This window comes from Eumetopias jubatus, unplaced genomic scaffold (assembly GCF_037043125.1).
Source record: "Eumetopias jubatus isolate StellerSeaLion01/CBP00866 unplaced genomic scaffold, mEumJub1_p1.0 scaffold_14, whole genome shotgun sequence".
NCBI lineage: Eukaryota > Metazoa > Chordata > Mammalia > Carnivora > Otariidae > Eumetopias > Eumetopias jubatus.
The window spans coordinates 13,180,661-13,198,303 of NW_028274820.1; the positions used below are offsets into that span (position 1 = coordinate 13,180,661).

A 17,643-nucleotide genomic window follows, 5' to 3' on the forward strand; every position below is an offset into this window, starting at 1 on the left:
AAGCAAAGTTTTACTGGAACACAGCCATGCTAGCTTATTTACATATTATCCATGGCTTCTGTTGAGCGACAGGGACTGTAGAGCCCACAAAGCCTGAACTACTTACTATGTGGCCCTTTCTAGAAAACATTTGCTGCCCTCTGGTCTAAAGCAGTGGTTCTCAACTCTGGCCACATGGTCACATCTCCTGCAGAGCTTTAAAAAATATTGGTGACCATGTATCACCCAAAATCAGTCAATCCAGAAGCTGAGGGTGATGGTGGTGTCATTATTTCTTGAAAGCTCTCCCAGTGACTCCTATTAGCAGTCAGGTTTGAAAACCACTGGTCTAAGGAAATACCCCCTTCAAACCCATGTCTCAGCACCTATAGACAAGGTCACCAAAGTCAAAGCTCGAAGTCCAGGTCAAGAACTCACGGCTTGTTCCTGCATGACCCTCTGCATTGTGGTCACTAGGAGCTAAGACACAATACCAAGCACAAGTCTTTAGGTGTGTTGTTGCTGTTCTGAACTCCAGCACTTCAAGACTAGTAACAAAGCTTTCCCACTCTATGTATCTCTCACCACATCCACTTCCAAGAATTGTCATTGCTTCCTTCTTCCTCCAGATGGCTGAAACCAGCAAGCTGCATTATCACCAGACTAACACACATGACTTGTAAATGATCTACAAGTACACCCATCTTCATTCCTCTCCTTCCTTCCTCCAGCAAAGGAACGGCCCTGTAATCCCATGCCAGGTCCCCATCTCTTTAATCTAGCCCTGAGGCCTCACTTGGGGCCTGCTCATGGGTCGTATCTTCTCCTGTGTCTTTAACCTCTCCCTCTCAGGGGCCTCCTTTCCCACAACCTAGAAACCTGCTAAATTCTATTCCCTCCCTTCCAGAAAAAAAAAAAAATAACTACATGTATATGTACATTACATATATATATATATATATACACATACACAATACACACACACACATATATTTATATATTCTCCTTTAGCTACTACACAGTCTTCTCCCTTTATCAACCAAAATACTTGAAAGAAAACTCCTAACCTGCCATCTCAATTGCCAGCCTAACATTTGTGTCTAAAACCAATCTGTCATGATTTCTGTCAACACCATTGATCTCTTCTTGTGAAAGTCACCAGTTATCTCCATTGTCTTGTTCAGTGGATGTTTCTCAACTCTTGTAACACTGCTCTATAGCACTGCAAACCTGTTTATCAACTCCCTGAAACTGCTTCTCTGATGCCACACACTGTTGGTCATCATATCTCTGATTATTCTTACTCTGTCTCCTTAGTAGGCTCCCCTTTGTTCACCCAACCCAGGTACCCCAGCTCGATAGCTCACTATTCTCACTTGCACCATGATCTTGATCACTTCAGAGCATGATGTGAAAATATAAAATGTAAAGTTCTACAAGAACATCTGCTAATTTTTAAAATGTGAAAATGTTCTGACTTGTGTTTTTCCAGTGATTTGTATTTAAACTAATTTCAATTCCAAAACCAGAATTCTCTCATTATATTATAAGCCTGTTATAATTACCCTAAGGAAAATAAAATGTAACCTATTACCAACATGCCTACTAGCCTGCTTCATTAAATGCTTATCATTACAGCATATTTTTCAGTGGTGTGTAAGGGGGACTCAAACAAATATATTCCAGGTGCAAACTCTGTTATTCAACAGACTGAACCAGATTCTTTTTTTTTTTTTTTCAGTCTTAACCTTGGGACTTTCTACTTCATTTTTCTACTTTCAGTTGAAAAGTGGGTGCAGGCATGTAGAAACCAAAACTCACAGAGGCTTTGACAGTATGGTGGGTCTGAGCCACTCTCCTCCTCCCATATGCAAAGAAGATGTTTCCTTCTGTACTTGTAACCAACACCAACTCATCCACTCACACCCTGTGTTTCCTTGGGTGGGTAAAAAACTCCTTAGGCCTCATATCCTTCTCTGTGAAATGGGGATAATAACCTATCTCAGGAAGGTTTAGGGAGCATGAATGAGAATGCACAAAGACGTAAAGGACTTAGCACAGGGTCAGGACACCTACACATGGTCCCCTTACACAGACTTACTGAGTACCAGGCAGTGTTCTGGGTATTTGATATACATTACTTCCTTTAAGCTTTACCAGCCCCATGGGGTAGGTACTATTATCATCCTCCTTTAACAGATGACAAGCCATCTGTAAACCACAGTTCTGATTCTTTCACAGGACAACAGGACCAGATAAATGGGATTAGCACTAACCACTCCAAAGGGTTCAGCAAGAAAAATAAATCCTAATGCCCTAAGGCATCCATTGCATGGAACAAATTAACTTCTCTCCTATCAAACTAGAAAGTACCATCCACAGGAGAATTATGAATAACAGTGGTTCAAATAGTTTTCTGCTTTCTGTTGTTCAGTTGAAAAACTCCAATAGAAAAAACTACATATACCCTCAACCCTATCCAATTACTCTCTGCCTTTGCCTCAGCCTAACCCACAGCCATGGTCCTATTTACCCAAGTTACAGAGTCTGATTCCCTATAGTAAAGAAATCAGACCAGACAGGTAGGTCAAGAACATTTGTTTTCGAGGGATGTGATATAAAAATCTATACTTGGGTATGTGGTGGAATAATTCATTGAGATATCAGCTAGCTGTTTGGTTTTACTGCTGTTGAATGACGGAAAAGAGTGAAACAACATTTAGTAGTTTGTATTTTCAATTTGGCCTTCTTATACTCCACTCCTACCTTCTAAGAACGGATGACCAGGCCTTCTGCACTCCCTTGCCACAGTGTGGGCTGCAGGGCTGAGGCAGAAGTAACCTGAAGAGAACCTCCTTTCCTTGCCAGAGTTTTCCAAAAGCCTTGTGCTATGGAAAAAAAAACAACAACAAAAAAAGCTAATGCATTCTGGGTGAGAGTTACAGATAAAGGTGGGGACAGGGATGGCACAAGCAGTCCCAGGCTTAATGAAGGGCCGGAGGTCTGTGGGATCTTCAGTAAAGGCATCTAGGGCCTCCCCCTTCCAGAGTTCCAGCAAAGAGGTTGGGTTTCCATAGGAAACGCCAGCAAAGTGGCCACACAAGACTCCATTCGGAGCACCTGAGCCCCCTAACTCCCCACACGCTGGGTGACACAGTAGCCACAACACCATCAGATCCCAAGGGACTGCCTGGGGAGATGAAAGCTGGTATATTAGGCAGCTCAACTAAGGGGCTCTGGAAAGGTAGGCAAGGCTTTTGTTGTTGTTGTTGTTGTCAAAATGAGTAAGAGTTATGGATGCCAAAAACATCCTACAGTGCACAGGATAGTTCGACATGACAAAAACTGTTCAACCCAAAATGCCAGTACGCTGGGTTGAGAGAAACTGGTGGACAATGGGTATCAAAGTGGAAACTAATTTGGACCAAGACCAAGGATCACCTCTGAGCGCTGTTCTGGGCGACACCCCCAGGAACCGGACGCCATAACTTTGTCAGTGAGAGAGGGAGTGCCTTTATGACTGAAACTGAATTCCCTTTAAGCTAGTGGGATGGGAGTTCAGAGTTGGGTTTAGGTTTATTTAAAAGAAATAAGTAATGTGGCATTTCTTACAAACACTGGGGCTTCCTGAGAAGATTGATATGCCCTATAGCTATTTCATTTTTAAGAGTATAGTGTCAAAGCCTTTCTGAAGGCATGATCAGCTCCAATCCTGTCTTCTGAACACTCCTTTTGTACTCTATTTTGTACTGTAATGGTTCTGAAAATGGCTTTCCAGATTGCATCTATGTCTAAATGCAATGAAGAAAGAACCAAACCATGTTCCTGTCCCTAAGAGAACACTCCATATTTCTTTATTCTGAATTTCTTGTGAAAAAGGCAGCAGTGATTATATTTTTAAAGTTTTATTTTTAAGCTATTTTATTTATAATCAATAAAATCTGGTTAAGCATCTGTATATGCATCCATCCCACCTAACAATTGTTACATGTCACAAGAAGATTGGCAAGAAAGGACTTGGGCAATGCTTTATAAAGTGACACAAATTATTAGTTTCATGAGAAATGTCCACACATCACCTTAAAAGCTGTAAACAGCCACGTGCATGAAAAAAATAATAATAAGATTAGAAAGAGACATGAAGCATTTTCAACTCTTGTAGAAAAATAAATTTGAGGAAAGGAATAAAGCATTCTTGATGTAGCATCTTCTCCACAAGTGAAAAAAATACTATATGGTATAATTAATCTTTATACCTTTCCTAAAAGGAAGGAGGGGACAACACAATCCCTTTTTGTATATGGGAGAAGCAGCACAAGTTCAGGTTTCTTGCCCAAGGACAGTGATCGGTGGAGATGGTATCCAAATACTACATGGACGGGGCGCCTGGGTGGCTCGGTTATTAAGCAATTGCCGTCAGCTCAGGTCATGATCCCGAAGTCCCAGGATCGAGTCCCACATCAGGCTCCCTGCTTGGTGGGGAGCCTGCTTCTCCTTCTGACCCTGCCCCCTCTCATGCTCTCTCTCTTTCTTACTCTATCTCTCTCAAAAAAAAAAAAAAAAAAAAAACTTACAATACTACATGGAGATGAAGGTGCTAGTTAGATCCCATTCTCTTACTGTATCTTTGTACTGTATCTTTGTAAAAAGATGTCGCTCACTGAACACTTAGTATATAGAAGGCAGTGTGCTTCTGATATTCATCTCACTAAAGTCTGACTAAGAGGTAGATCTAATTTTCCCCATTTTACAGCTGGAGAAACTGAGTGCAGTGACATTAAGTAGCTTATACAAGGTCACCCAGCAAGTAAGTACTGACTGAAATCCAGCCAGGATGGTTGGACTCCAAGGCCATGCTACCAGCCATGAGTCCTCCTTCTCTTTTTACCCCTCACACAGTAAGGAGAGTCATGCATTTCAGAATTAATACGGATTTTTCCTAGTGACCATCAAGGACTCTGGCACTGACAACTAAAATATGAACTAACAGAACTATTTTCAATTTCCTTGAAATGTTAAGATCATTGAAAAGAGCCCTGGCTTTATCTTCCATATCACACCGTACTTTTAATTACTTGTTTAACATGTCAAACACAAGACCCTTGAGGATAGGACTCTCAACACTTAATCACAGTGCCTGGCACATAGTAATCTCTCAATAAACCTTTGGTGAATGATGATAGGAGGAATTCTTAATCTCAGGAAACACACTGAGGGTTGCTGGAGTGGGGGTCGGGTGGGAGGGATGGGGTGGCTGGGGGATAGACATTGGGGAGGGTACGTGCTAGGGTGAGCGCTGTGAAGTGTGCAAGACTGTTGAATCACAGATCTGTACCTCTGAAACAAATAATGCAACATATGTGAAGAAAAAAAAAAGAAGATAGCAGAAGGGGAAGGATGAAGGGGGGGGAAATCGGAGGGGGAGATGAACCATGAGAGACGATGGACTCTGAAAAACAAACTGAAGGTTCTAGAGAAGAGGGGAGTGGGGGATGGGTTAGCCTGGTGATGGGTATTAAAGAGGGCACGTTCTGCGTGGAGCACTGGGTGTTATGCACAAACAATGAATCATGGAACACTACATCAAAAACTAATGATGTAATGTATGGTGATTAACATAACAATAAAAAATTTAAAGAAAAAAAAAAAACCTTTGGTGAATGAATAATTGAAGGAGCCAGCAGCCTCATAAGCTAAAGGACGTATGGCATAGTGTGGTAACATCTGGCTCAGTAAGACTCCATTGTCAACTGCTGGATCATGATTGACTTAAAGTGAACCAGTGGTCCAAAGAGACAAAACAAGAGCAGAGACGAACAACTGAAACTCCACCTAACTACAAAGCCTTTGAAAACTCTTCACAGGAGAACTAATGGCTATCCCCCCAACCTAGTCATGAAACTCTCATACTAGGTTTTCTCCACATTTCCTAGATCACACTTACTTCTATTCTTAAATTGCATGTATTCATCTTTGTATCCCCAGCATCCCTTAAAGTAACTATGCATTCAAGCTTTCTTTATGTTCTACCCAGTGTCCTTAGCATTGACCTACGGTTATGATTTATTTATGCCCCTTTTTAATATTGGCTCTCCTTTATCTTAGTACTTATCTACAATCAAGTCTCATATTCCAAATTTATTTCCCACTATCTATCCCTTGACCCATTTTAGTATCATCTAAAGAGAACTACCTGCTGATGTCCTGACAACCTTCTTCTTTGCTCATGCAGTTCATTTTGCACCAAATGCCCTTCATTTTCATGCTTGAGCCCAGCTCAATTATCATTCTCTCCAGGAAGCCTTCACAAACTCATTCCAAATTGACGTAATTCTTTCCTCATCTCAATTTCCGTATTTTATCTGTATTTTTCTGTTGACATGTATAATTTTACTCTATAAATTCAGATACCGTTTTATATTCCCTACTAGATGATAAGCTCCCTAAAGTCAAATGCCACCTATTATTCACTTCTGTATCTTTCACAGCAAGTAGCACAGACTCTTCCACTAGCGGTGCTTTATAAATTGAGTAAATAAATGAACGAACAAGAAGTTAACTGCATCTTTGTTCTGTTATTCTTATGTCTTGAACCAGGCTTAATAGAAAGGGCATTAATCATAAATCCTAGTTCAATTTTTCTCAGAAGTAGCTATGAATCTTAGGCAAGTTACTTAACCTCCAAGGGTTCTGGTTTCCTTGTCTGAAAAAGGACATGAACTAGAACTGCTCTCTCAGGCCAGTATGAACGTGTCAATACATTATACAGTATAAAATATGTAAAAAATTCCAAGCAGAGGGAATATGATTCTCCTTCTTACGCTTTGCCTAGTAACTCTCAGTGTTTTTTCAGAGCTCAACTCATCATCACTTCCACAGAGAAATTTCCCTGATGACCATGACTACATCAAATCCCTCCACATAATGCTCTTACAGCGCTATAAATCTCCACTCTTCAGGACTTAAGATACTGATGATTTTTATTCGTTTCTGTATTATTTAATTAAAGTCTATCCCCATGTATCCCCTCTATATTTAATAAAATGAATAAATGAGTGTAATCTATCTTAGAATATGAGATCTTACAAAGCAGAAGTATTTTTTTCAGTAGTTTTCTTTGTAACTTATATAACCATGTATGTTTTAGCACTTAAATGCTTTTCAAAGATGATGGACAAAAGCTAGGTGATCACAACTTCAAAGAGTTAACATAGTTTTCAAAACATCTAATTTGACATTTCATGAAAAACTATATATTTAAAGAATATGGTCTCAGACATTTCTAAGCATGAAAACTAAATTAAAATTCTTTTGTTTTATTTCAGCTTTTTGCTATTTTCATCTGTATTTTTTCTCTACTTAACAGAAATGTATCTATAAAAGAACTCATTACATGTGTTTTCTTGGATCATTAGTTAGGTAAAAATACCAATTTAGAGATTCTATGTAAGATACAGAAAGTAAACCCACTATTATAAGCAGAGAAAAAAACAAAAATGTTTCTTCGTAAATAGACACAATTTAATATTTGATTTTTAAATCAACAAATAAAAATTAAACAGATTTAATTAGTTAAATGAAATATCAGTGAAATCATCTTTTATAAATGCTAATCTTTCATGTGAATAATAAGGAAAGACTACAACTTGTCTTAAGGATACAGCTAATCAAAGCAGTAGGAAATAAACTTTGAAATGCTCAACTTGATATGAACATTTGAAACTTACTGGTTTCTTTATCTCATGAATATATCTGAATTAACACAAATATAGTAGATTTAATAAGTTGTAACACCTTATTCCTCACTACGTCCCCATAAGCCATTATCATTAGCGCTGTAATTACGAGTTAAAGGTATGATCTTAGACACAAAGCCAAAGCTTCGTATCTTCTTTCACGTGCTCCTTTCTAAAAACTTGGGGAGTATTCTTTTCCATAAAATGGAGAAACTGACTGAGACTAGTAACCCATGACCTCTTCCTATCCAATAAAGTGGAGTGGAAGTGCCAAATCCTTGAGAGTGATGTTCTCTCAAGGGACAACATAAGATGAGCTAAGCTCATTCATTCCCTTCCACCTTAAAATAGCTCTTCACTTTTTCAATCATAAATATATGAAGAGTATAAACATGTGAAGAGTAAACCTACAAGCAATAAAATTCTATTCCTGACAACATAATTCTGAGAGTCACTAGATTATGCAAGATCCTGAAAAATGTATTCAGTCTATCAGAAAAGCCACATGCCCATAAAACTCTTAAAACAGGCTACCCAGGGACATATGAAAATAAATATATGACAGAGCAGTGCTTATATTTAAAATACCTTAGGTGTTTTTTGAAAAATAATACCACCACTATTAAATAAGAGTCCATGTCTTAATTACCAAACTCAAGAAATTTCTAGGGTTATACAGATACCCCTCCCTTGATGGTAGGACCTACATTTACTCCAGGTCTATGTAATCAGCAGCACTTGCATGATGTGTTGCATGAATAAGTTCAGTTCATCAACCTCTTCTAAAATAACTGTCCAGGGGCGCCTGGGTGGCTCGGTCAGTTAAGCATCTGACTCTTGGTTTCAGCTAAAGTCATGATCACCAGGTCCTGGGATCGAGCCCTGTGTTAGGCTCCGTGCTCAGGGAGGAGTCTGCTTCTCTCCCTCCCCCTCTGCCTCTGCCCCTCCTCTCAGATGTGCACTCTTTCTCTCTCTCTAAAATGAATAAATAAATCTTTAAAAATAAAATAACTGTCCAAAGAAAAGAATATAAAATAAATATAAACACAAATGATTATCATGAAAAAAAAAGATCACTCATTGATCTGTTCCTTAACTAAAACCATTTTTCCAGATGTTATGTAGTTATCTGGTTTGATGGAATTTTTGTGTGTCTGTTTGTGGTTTTTTAATAATTAGGATATCTGGTACAGTGAGAGAGACAGGGGGATGACATATTACGGACTTGCCAATATAATCCTTAATGTATTAAATTTCATTACATCCACACTAGCACACCACCACTGGGTCTCGAGAGTCTCCTGAGACACAGAAATAACCTCATCACACTGGTTTAAGAAATTACTGAATTTTATAATTTTTTCTGAACGACCAATCAATAAATTTAGGGGTTTCTTGTGGAGAGGGGGTTGTTTGTTTCATTTTTTACAAAAGCAAAACTGGTAATGCTTTGTAGATGGGGCTTTTTTTTTAAGGAATTGGAGTTTAAAAGAACATAAAATTGTGAAGATAACATATTCACATTTTAATATTTTATCCATGTGAACAAAAAAAAGTACTATAAGACTTGGGCAAACAAATCTAAATAATACAATTGCCTTATAACATTCTTGCACAAGTGAACTAAAAATACAACTTACATATTATCAGAAGTTTCACATTACTACTACTACTATTTCTATTATTTATATATTACATATCCAGCCACATTCAGGATCTTCTATTATTTATATATTACATATCCAGGCACATTCAGGATCATACAGACCTGCAACATAATACTATTATAAGAACTGAGTTGACTCTTGAAGAATCAAATGAAAACAAAATGGATTCTATCTCTCATTTTCTCAACACGTTCCACTGTACTCCTCCCACTGAGAAGAAATATTAGTACATCCTACGTGGAAATGGCATTGCTAGAGTGGCACAAACTAGGAGTGACTGCAGTAAGAAATTGACCTCATTAACAAACTACAACCAGAAAGAAAGGGCTACACACTTATTTTTTAAAACCAAAACTCTCACTTGACAGACATTTACTATTTATTTTAAAGTAAATAATTCTGTATCATCTCAAAAAGTCAGTACAAAGCAGAAACTGAATCACTAAACCTCTACCCCCAAAACCTAACAAAATAAATACAAAAAGGAAAAAGAATGATAATGTGCAAGCAGCAAACGGAGGAAGACAGCAATAACACAAGTGTTGATACGTGCCATCAGAGAAAAGAGACTGAAGATTTATGATAGCAACCTTTAGCTCCTTTCATTATTGTCAAGAAGCATTGTGGAGATGAGAGAAACTGAATCCAGAAAATTCTGAAAATTCTTACTGATATCCCCTAATCAGGAATGAAGTAGAATCTAGGGGATGAGATGCAACCCAAAGAAAAGGCCAACAGGAATGGGGGGGGTGGGGGGAAAGGCCAGTAATGCCACTTCAGAGCAGAGCATCTAGTCCCTCCAGAGGTAAACCATAAATACAGAAAGCGTGATTCAAAGGATGCACCATTTGGCTATTCCCTGTTTAGGAGGCAGGCTACACACTCTCCATTACCTCAAAAAAGAAACAGAAACAAGGATTCACAAAAAGCAAAGAGAAAGAAAAAAGAAATCATGCTAAAACTATAGTGAAGTCATGAGGCAAAACTACTGTGAAGTTCTCTCCCCTCCATCCTTTAAAAACACTTTACCCAAGGGGCGCCTGGGTGGCTCCATCGGTTAAGCATCTGACTCTGGATTTCAGCTCAGGCATGATCCCAGCGTTCTGGGATCACCCGCATTGGGCTCCCTGCTCAGCGGGGAGTCTGCTTGAGGATTCTCTCTCTCCCTCTTCCTCTGCCTCTGCCCCTCCTCCCGGTTCATGCACTCGCGCACGTTCTCTCAAAAAATGAATAAATAAAATCTTTAAAAAAAAAAAAAAACCTTTATCCAAAAGCCACGTGTTGGAGAGACATCAAAAAAAAAAAAAAAGAAAAGGAAGGCTAAAGACCCCCAAAATCCTCTCCTCCACATAACAATAAAATCATTGGCAAAAATAGTCGATAACAATTTTCCAGGACTCTGAAAATTAACCAAAGGCTTGTGGCAATTCAGAGAGCATTTATTTCAGAAGAACAGCTAAATCACAGTAAGAGCAGTGAGGTTTATGGCATTTTAACTTGACCTGTTCCCATCCCCCAGCTCTCAGCTACACAGCAGCCTTGAAAATCAATAGTCTGCGATCAGAGTGAAAACCAGCAGTCTAGCAGCCACTAGAGGATACAGAATGGGGTTGGAACATTCAAAGCCTAATTAACAGATAATTGTCAGTATTTGACCTATCTGGAAGACTCCATTTGAAAGCCTTCTTTTTTCATTAAGTTTTTTTTTACTTTTAATTCCAATACAGTTTACATACACTGTTGTATTAGTGTCAAGTGTACAAGATAGTGATTCAACAACTGTATACATCACTCAGTGCTCATCACGACAAGTGCACCCTTTATGGAAGGCTTCTTTTTACCTGACTCTGACTCGGAGTTCCCTCAGTGTGAACAGCCTTGTCTCTGGGGGCATTTATTAATTGTTTAACATCACTGCTGACTGAGGCAATGGTTAACAATCGGGACAAACAAAAGCCTAAGCAAAAAGCTTATCAAGGGAAATCTGGGGAATGAAAGAAATGTCCATTAGGAGTTTTGAAAAGCGTCAAAATATTCCTGGAAATCTAAAAGGTCCATTCACATGTATGGGGCTGTTCGCTTGCCCAGGGCTGTGCACATGCTCAGAAAAGAGCTAAGACCCTAGCTCTCAGCTGTGACTGACCTTGAAGCTCTGTGCAAGCAGGAAGTGAAAAGGAAGGCAGAGCTGTCAACTGCCTGGCTGAGTGTGAAAGACATATGTTCCAGGGAGCCCCTCAGCAGAAACTGGGAAACTTACTGGTTCCAGGCATTTACGCAAATCTCTGTCCATTCATTAACTGATCACCTGGCTAACAGAGGTCACACACAACGAAGAATACAGGCTTTACAGATTTAGCTCAGAAAAATCATTAGGCAAACAACGACAACAAATCCTGAAGAGAGAGTAGAATCTGATTTCCAGACTTGCCACATAATATGTTTTTCAAGTCCTCAGACTATTCTTTATTTACATTTTAACATGAAAAATTTCAAATACAGAGAAGAGTTGAATAAAGTTCATAATACCCATATATCCACTACCTCGAATCTACAATTAACATTGTATTGCATCTTTATCACCTATCTATCCATCCCTCTATCTACCTATCAATATACACCTCTTTTTCTCTTCATTTTTTTACAGTGCACTCCAAAGTAAGGTGCAGATAATCAGTATCTGTCCCCCCAAATACTTTAGCAGATGTATCATTACTTAGTGTTTAATATTTTTTTAGTTTTTTTCCCCTTAGGTAAAATTTCTATACAACAAAATGCACAAAATTTAAGTATACAGAAATTTGTGCAACCTAAACCTCTCTCAAGATACAGAACACGACTCACCCCCCCAAAAGGTCCCTTCTACCCTTCTCAGTAAATTTCTCACCCTTTCCTAGCCCCCCAGAAGCATTCACTGTTCCAATTTTTCTACCCAGATTATCTTTACCTTTACCAGACCCAACCATATAAATGGACTCATACAATATGTACTCCTTTATGTAAGGCTCCTCTCACTCAAAACAATGATTTTTAGAACCATCCATACTATTTTTTAACATATATTTAACATTAATTTACCTACTTCATGAAAATGACAAGATGAGACAAATGCCCACTACGATAAAGAAGGGGATTAGGTAGTATTCCAGAGGAAGACTAAATTCTAGAACTAAGATAATGTGGCCCCTTTTTTCATATGTGAATTCATCTTTCAGGGAATTAGCTGATAATTCCCCAATAAAGAGAGATGGAATGTCCATTTTATTTAGCACATCAATGTCATTGAATCCGATGCTAATGAGGTCATCAGAGTCAACATTGTGAACTATGGCTGCTTTGAATCCTGTTCTCTGTGAATTTAAAACCTTTACATCAAAATTACAATCAAATCTTCTAATTAACACAATGAAAGTGCCAGATGAATTGTCTTTCAGTGGTGGAGGCATTACAGGTTCATAGGCATTCTCTGGCTTCGAGTTAATCAAAAAACCCTTTAAACCTTCAGCTGGAAGTCTATAACCAAATCTTGCTGGGAGGTCATCAAATGTCTGAGATGCATTTTTAAAATTATATGCTTAAATGCCTGCTTTTACCATAGATTTAAGAATACAAAGAGCTGCTTCTCCCTCTCCCACTCCCCCTGTTTGCATTCCCTCTCACTGACTGTGTCTCTCTCTGTCAAATAAATTTAAAAAAATAAAATAAAGAATGCAAAGAGCTGGACAGTCAAGATGGTATAGACTTGTGTGGCCAACAGAATGAGCATCTCTATGGAGAGCAACATCTCAATATAAAATCACCAGACTGGCTGATGGGGCAAGGATGAAACCTTATCCCCTCTGCACAGTGTCCAAGCTGAGATCCAGATGGATGGAACCGAGACCCACCAATGCCTTAGACAGAGTCCCGGTCACATTGTTAGAGATGCAAGCAGCCCAAAGGCTGAAAGTAAGAACCAGTCACCCAGCTAGGAGCCATGCTGACATCAGCACTCCGGGCCTGACATGCGTCATCCCCAGGACTCAGCAAAAGTCAAACCTGCCACATAATATTACATTAAATGTGCAATTTTCAAAAACAACAACAAAGATATGAAATAGGCAAAGAAACAAAATTTACGGCCATTAACAGGGAAAAAAGCAGTCTACAGAAACTGTTTCTGAGGAAGGCCAGCCATTGGACTCACTGGACAGACTTGATTAGCCTCCTATGGCTGCCATAACAAATAATCATGAACTTGGTGGGTTTAAGCAACATAAATTTATTCTCATATAGTTCTGGATTTCAGAAGCCTGAAATTGAGGGGCTGGTATCACCACATTCCCTCCAGAGTCTCTAGGGAAGATTCCTTTCCTTGTCTCTTCCACCTTCTGATGATTGCCAGCACTCCTTGGCTTGAGGCTATATCACTCCAATCCCTGCCTCCATCTTCACATCACTTTCTCCTATTTTGTGTATCTCAAAACTCCCTCTCCCTATCTCTTATAAGGATGCATGTGATTACATTTAGAGCCAACCCACGTAATCCAGAATAATCTCTCACCTCTCAAGATCCTTAACTTAATCACATATTTTGCCATAAATTACTCTTCTGCCATGTAAGGCAGGCTCCAAGGATCAGGACATGAATATATCATCAAAGCCACCATTCAGCCCACTACAAAAATTTTAAATCAGCTATTTAAAATATCTTCAAGGAATGAAAAGAAACCATGTGTTCTGAACTAAAGTATGAAAGCAATGTCTCACCAAATAAAGAATATCAATAAAGAAATTGAAATTATAAAAAGAACCAAATAGAAATTCTTAAGATGAAAAGTACAATAATATAAATTAAAAATGCACTTAGAAGAGCTCAATAGCAAATGTGAGCTTACAGATGAAAGCAAAGTTGAAGATAGGTCAATTCAGATTACCTAGTCTGAGTAGCAGAAAGAGAAAAAAAATTAAAAAAAAATTAAAAACCTTCAGAGACCTGTGGAACATAATCAAGTTCACCAATATAGGCATAATGGGTATCCAAAAGGAAAAAGGAGGTGGGGGAGAGAGAAAGAGGAAATGAAGAGACAAAAAGAGAGAGATAAAGAAAATAAAACAAAACAAATTTAAGGAATTGATAGCCAAAACATCCTATCTTTGATGAAAATATTTTTCTTAAAAAACCACCTATACATCCAAGAAGCTCTGTGAACACCAAGTTGGATAAATCAAGAGTTCCACATGTAGACATAACATAATCAAACAATCAAAAGATAAAGACAAAGAATCTTGAAAGCAGGCAGAGAGAAGAGACCAATCACATAGAAGAGAGCCTAAATAAGATTAACAGCTGATTTCTCATAAGAAATCATAGGGGCTAGAAGATAGTGGGATGACCTATTTATAGGGCTAAAAGAAAGGAAAATGTCAACCAAGAATCCTGTATTGGGCAAAACTATCCTTCAAATACTAAGGACAAATTAAGATAAAAAATGAGAAAATTCATTGGAAGCAAACGTGCCCTACAGAAAGTACTAAAGAGTTCTTCAAACTGAAATGATAGGACATTAGAGAGTAATTCAAAATCATATAAAGAAATAAAGAATACCAGTAAGTCAACTACATGACCAAATATAAAAGACAGTATAAATGTATCTTCATTTGTAACTCTTTTTTTCTCCTCCTGGTTTAAAAGACATCTGCATTAAAGCAATAATTATAAGTCCATGTTGATGGATATATAATTATAAAGATAAAATTTGTATGAAAATCACAGCAAAAAGGAATAGGGAGAAAATGAAGCTGTAGAAAAAAAGTTTTATATAATATTGACATGAAGCGGCTATAAATATATAAACTAGATTTTTTAAAAGATTTTATTTATGTATTTGAGAGAGAGAGTGTGTGTGTGCACGTGCATGCAAGCTGGGAGAGGGGCAGAGAGAGAGGGACAAGCAGACACCGCACTGAGCACAGAGCCCTACAGGGGGCTTGATCCCACAACCCTGAGATCATGACTTGAGTAGAAAACCAAGAGTCAAATGCCTAGCTGACTGAGCCAAACAGGCACCCCCCCAAACAAGATTTTTGGGTTCACATGAAAAAATATCCAAGATATATTAAATGAAAATTGCAAATGGCAGAAACATATTTCTATTATAATCAAAATCGTTTCGATAACAAGTAGATAACTGGTTAACTATATAGAAAGATAAATAAAACCAATGACAGATACATACCATATAAAATTTCTAGAAAAATACGTAAGGATGTATTAATAGTAATTAACTGAAAATGGAATTAGAGGGAAGGAGAAGTTTTACTTTCTCTTTACAGCCTTTTCTGGCATTTAAACTTTCTACATTCAAAATGTAATCATTATATAATTTTTTAAAGAATTAATATTCTACTTCAGCAGTATGAAACTGTCATCATATATATATATATATATATATATATATATATATGAGATTCCCCTGTTGCTATTACACATTAAATTCCTGTTACAATACACAATGGAAAAACATCTTCCACACCCTCCATCTGACATGGGAATCTATGGCACATTCTCTTAACAATACCCATCGTATTTTTTTCTTCAATTCTATTCCAACTATCTATTCATTTGCAAATACTTATTTGAGGATCCATTCTGTTGTGGAACTAGATTCTGAATTCATAATCCCTGTCCTTACAAAATTTACATTCTCTGAGGATACTGTGGGGTACATTACTATGAGGATATGTTACTACAAATATGTAAGTAGACAAAATAATTATAAGTTGATTAATGCTGTGGTGAAAATTAACAACACATAAAGAACAGAATAAAGGTGGAAGGAACTTACTTTTTAGATAGGGCTAAGGAACTTACTCTTCAGATAGGTCAGAGGTAATCTCTCATAGGAGGGATAGTTGTGCTGATAGGTAAAGAACTTAAGGAATAAAAACAAATTAGCTCCATCTTCTCCATTAGAGAAGAACATTACATGCAGGAAATAAAGCATGTGCAAAGGCCCTGAGGTGGAAAAGAAGCCCATGATTTCAAAATCCAGATTTAGATATAAATACAGATATAGATATCCATAGGTAATTTCTCATAACCTTATTTCTCCACCAAAGGCTCAAAAGTCCATTGGAAGAAAAGAAGCAATGCCCCCCACAAAGTATCCAATCAAAGGGACTTGCCTTAATTAGGTATCCCAGGAAACAATCTTATACATATGCAAAAAAAAAAAGAAAGAAAGAAACTGCACTTTCTACTCTTCCCCTGACCCTAAAACATTTATCAATAAAACAACATGCTTCCAGTGTCCCATAAAATTGTACTACTAACCTCAGCCAATGTTCAGAGCAACACTCAGGACTTTACATCACTTACCACGATTCCTTTTCCAAGTTCAGAACACAGCTTTGTGTTCTGTCTACATTAGTGTTGTCCCAAGAAATTGGACCCACCTCAATTAAGCTTGAAATTTCAGGACCTCCCTTCCAAGAACTCAGCCTCATAGATCACAATATAATTTCTACTCACTTGGACTATGGCCAACTCATCCAATCTAGATCTCATGGAAGTGGGGGGGGGGGGGGCCTTGGGAGACGTAGGAAAAGCAGCATCCATAATCCAGTCCTTAACAACTTCCTACCAAAGTTCCCTGGATAAAAACCTACGCTCAGCCCAGATGAAATCGCTCTCTATGTTCACCTTCATGTTTTCCTCCATGTTCTTGTTCATGTGATTCATTCCACTCAGGACTGCATATTCAAAGAACATCAGAGTCTGAGCAGATATTAGAAGTGAGAGCAGTTAGATGGGAGAGTAGTGGAGACTGAGACAAGTAGAAAATGCTTTTTCTACCTAAAGCATTCAAATTCAGACTTTTTAAAAAATATCTTATTTATTTATTTGACAGACAGAGAAAGCACAAGCAGGCAGAGAGGCAGGCAGAGGGAGCAGGAGAAGCAGGCTCCCCCGCTGAGCAGGGAGCCTGATGCAGGGCTTGATCCCAGCACCCTGGGATCATGACCTGAGCCGAGGGCAGACACTTAACCAACTGAGTCACCCAGGTGCCCCTCAAATTCAGACTTTTTAAAAAACACCAGACTAGTCATACCAAACTCATCTGCAGGCTGAATCCAGTAAATGGATCATTCATGTAGTGTGTGACATCCTTAGTTCCACACATCTAGATTTTGCATTTCCTTGAAGGCTTTCAGGTCTTGCCTCTCCCATAATATGTGTGCTGATCCCCTTAATATGGACTAACACTTTGCCTCTCTATCCA

The 17,643-nt window shown here is 38.3% G+C and overlaps 1 protein-coding gene and 1 pseudogene across 1 annotated transcript in view; both read right to left on the minus strand.

The window, feature by feature from the left end:
* Positions 1-17,643, minus strand: part of SUGCT (succinyl-CoA:glutarate-CoA transferase) — a 417,779-nt gene that overhangs the window by 126,765 nt on the left and 273,371 nt on the right. The window lies entirely within an intron of this gene.
* Positions 12,463-13,163, minus strand: LOC114213650 (E3 ubiquitin-protein ligase RNF13-like; annotated as a pseudogene).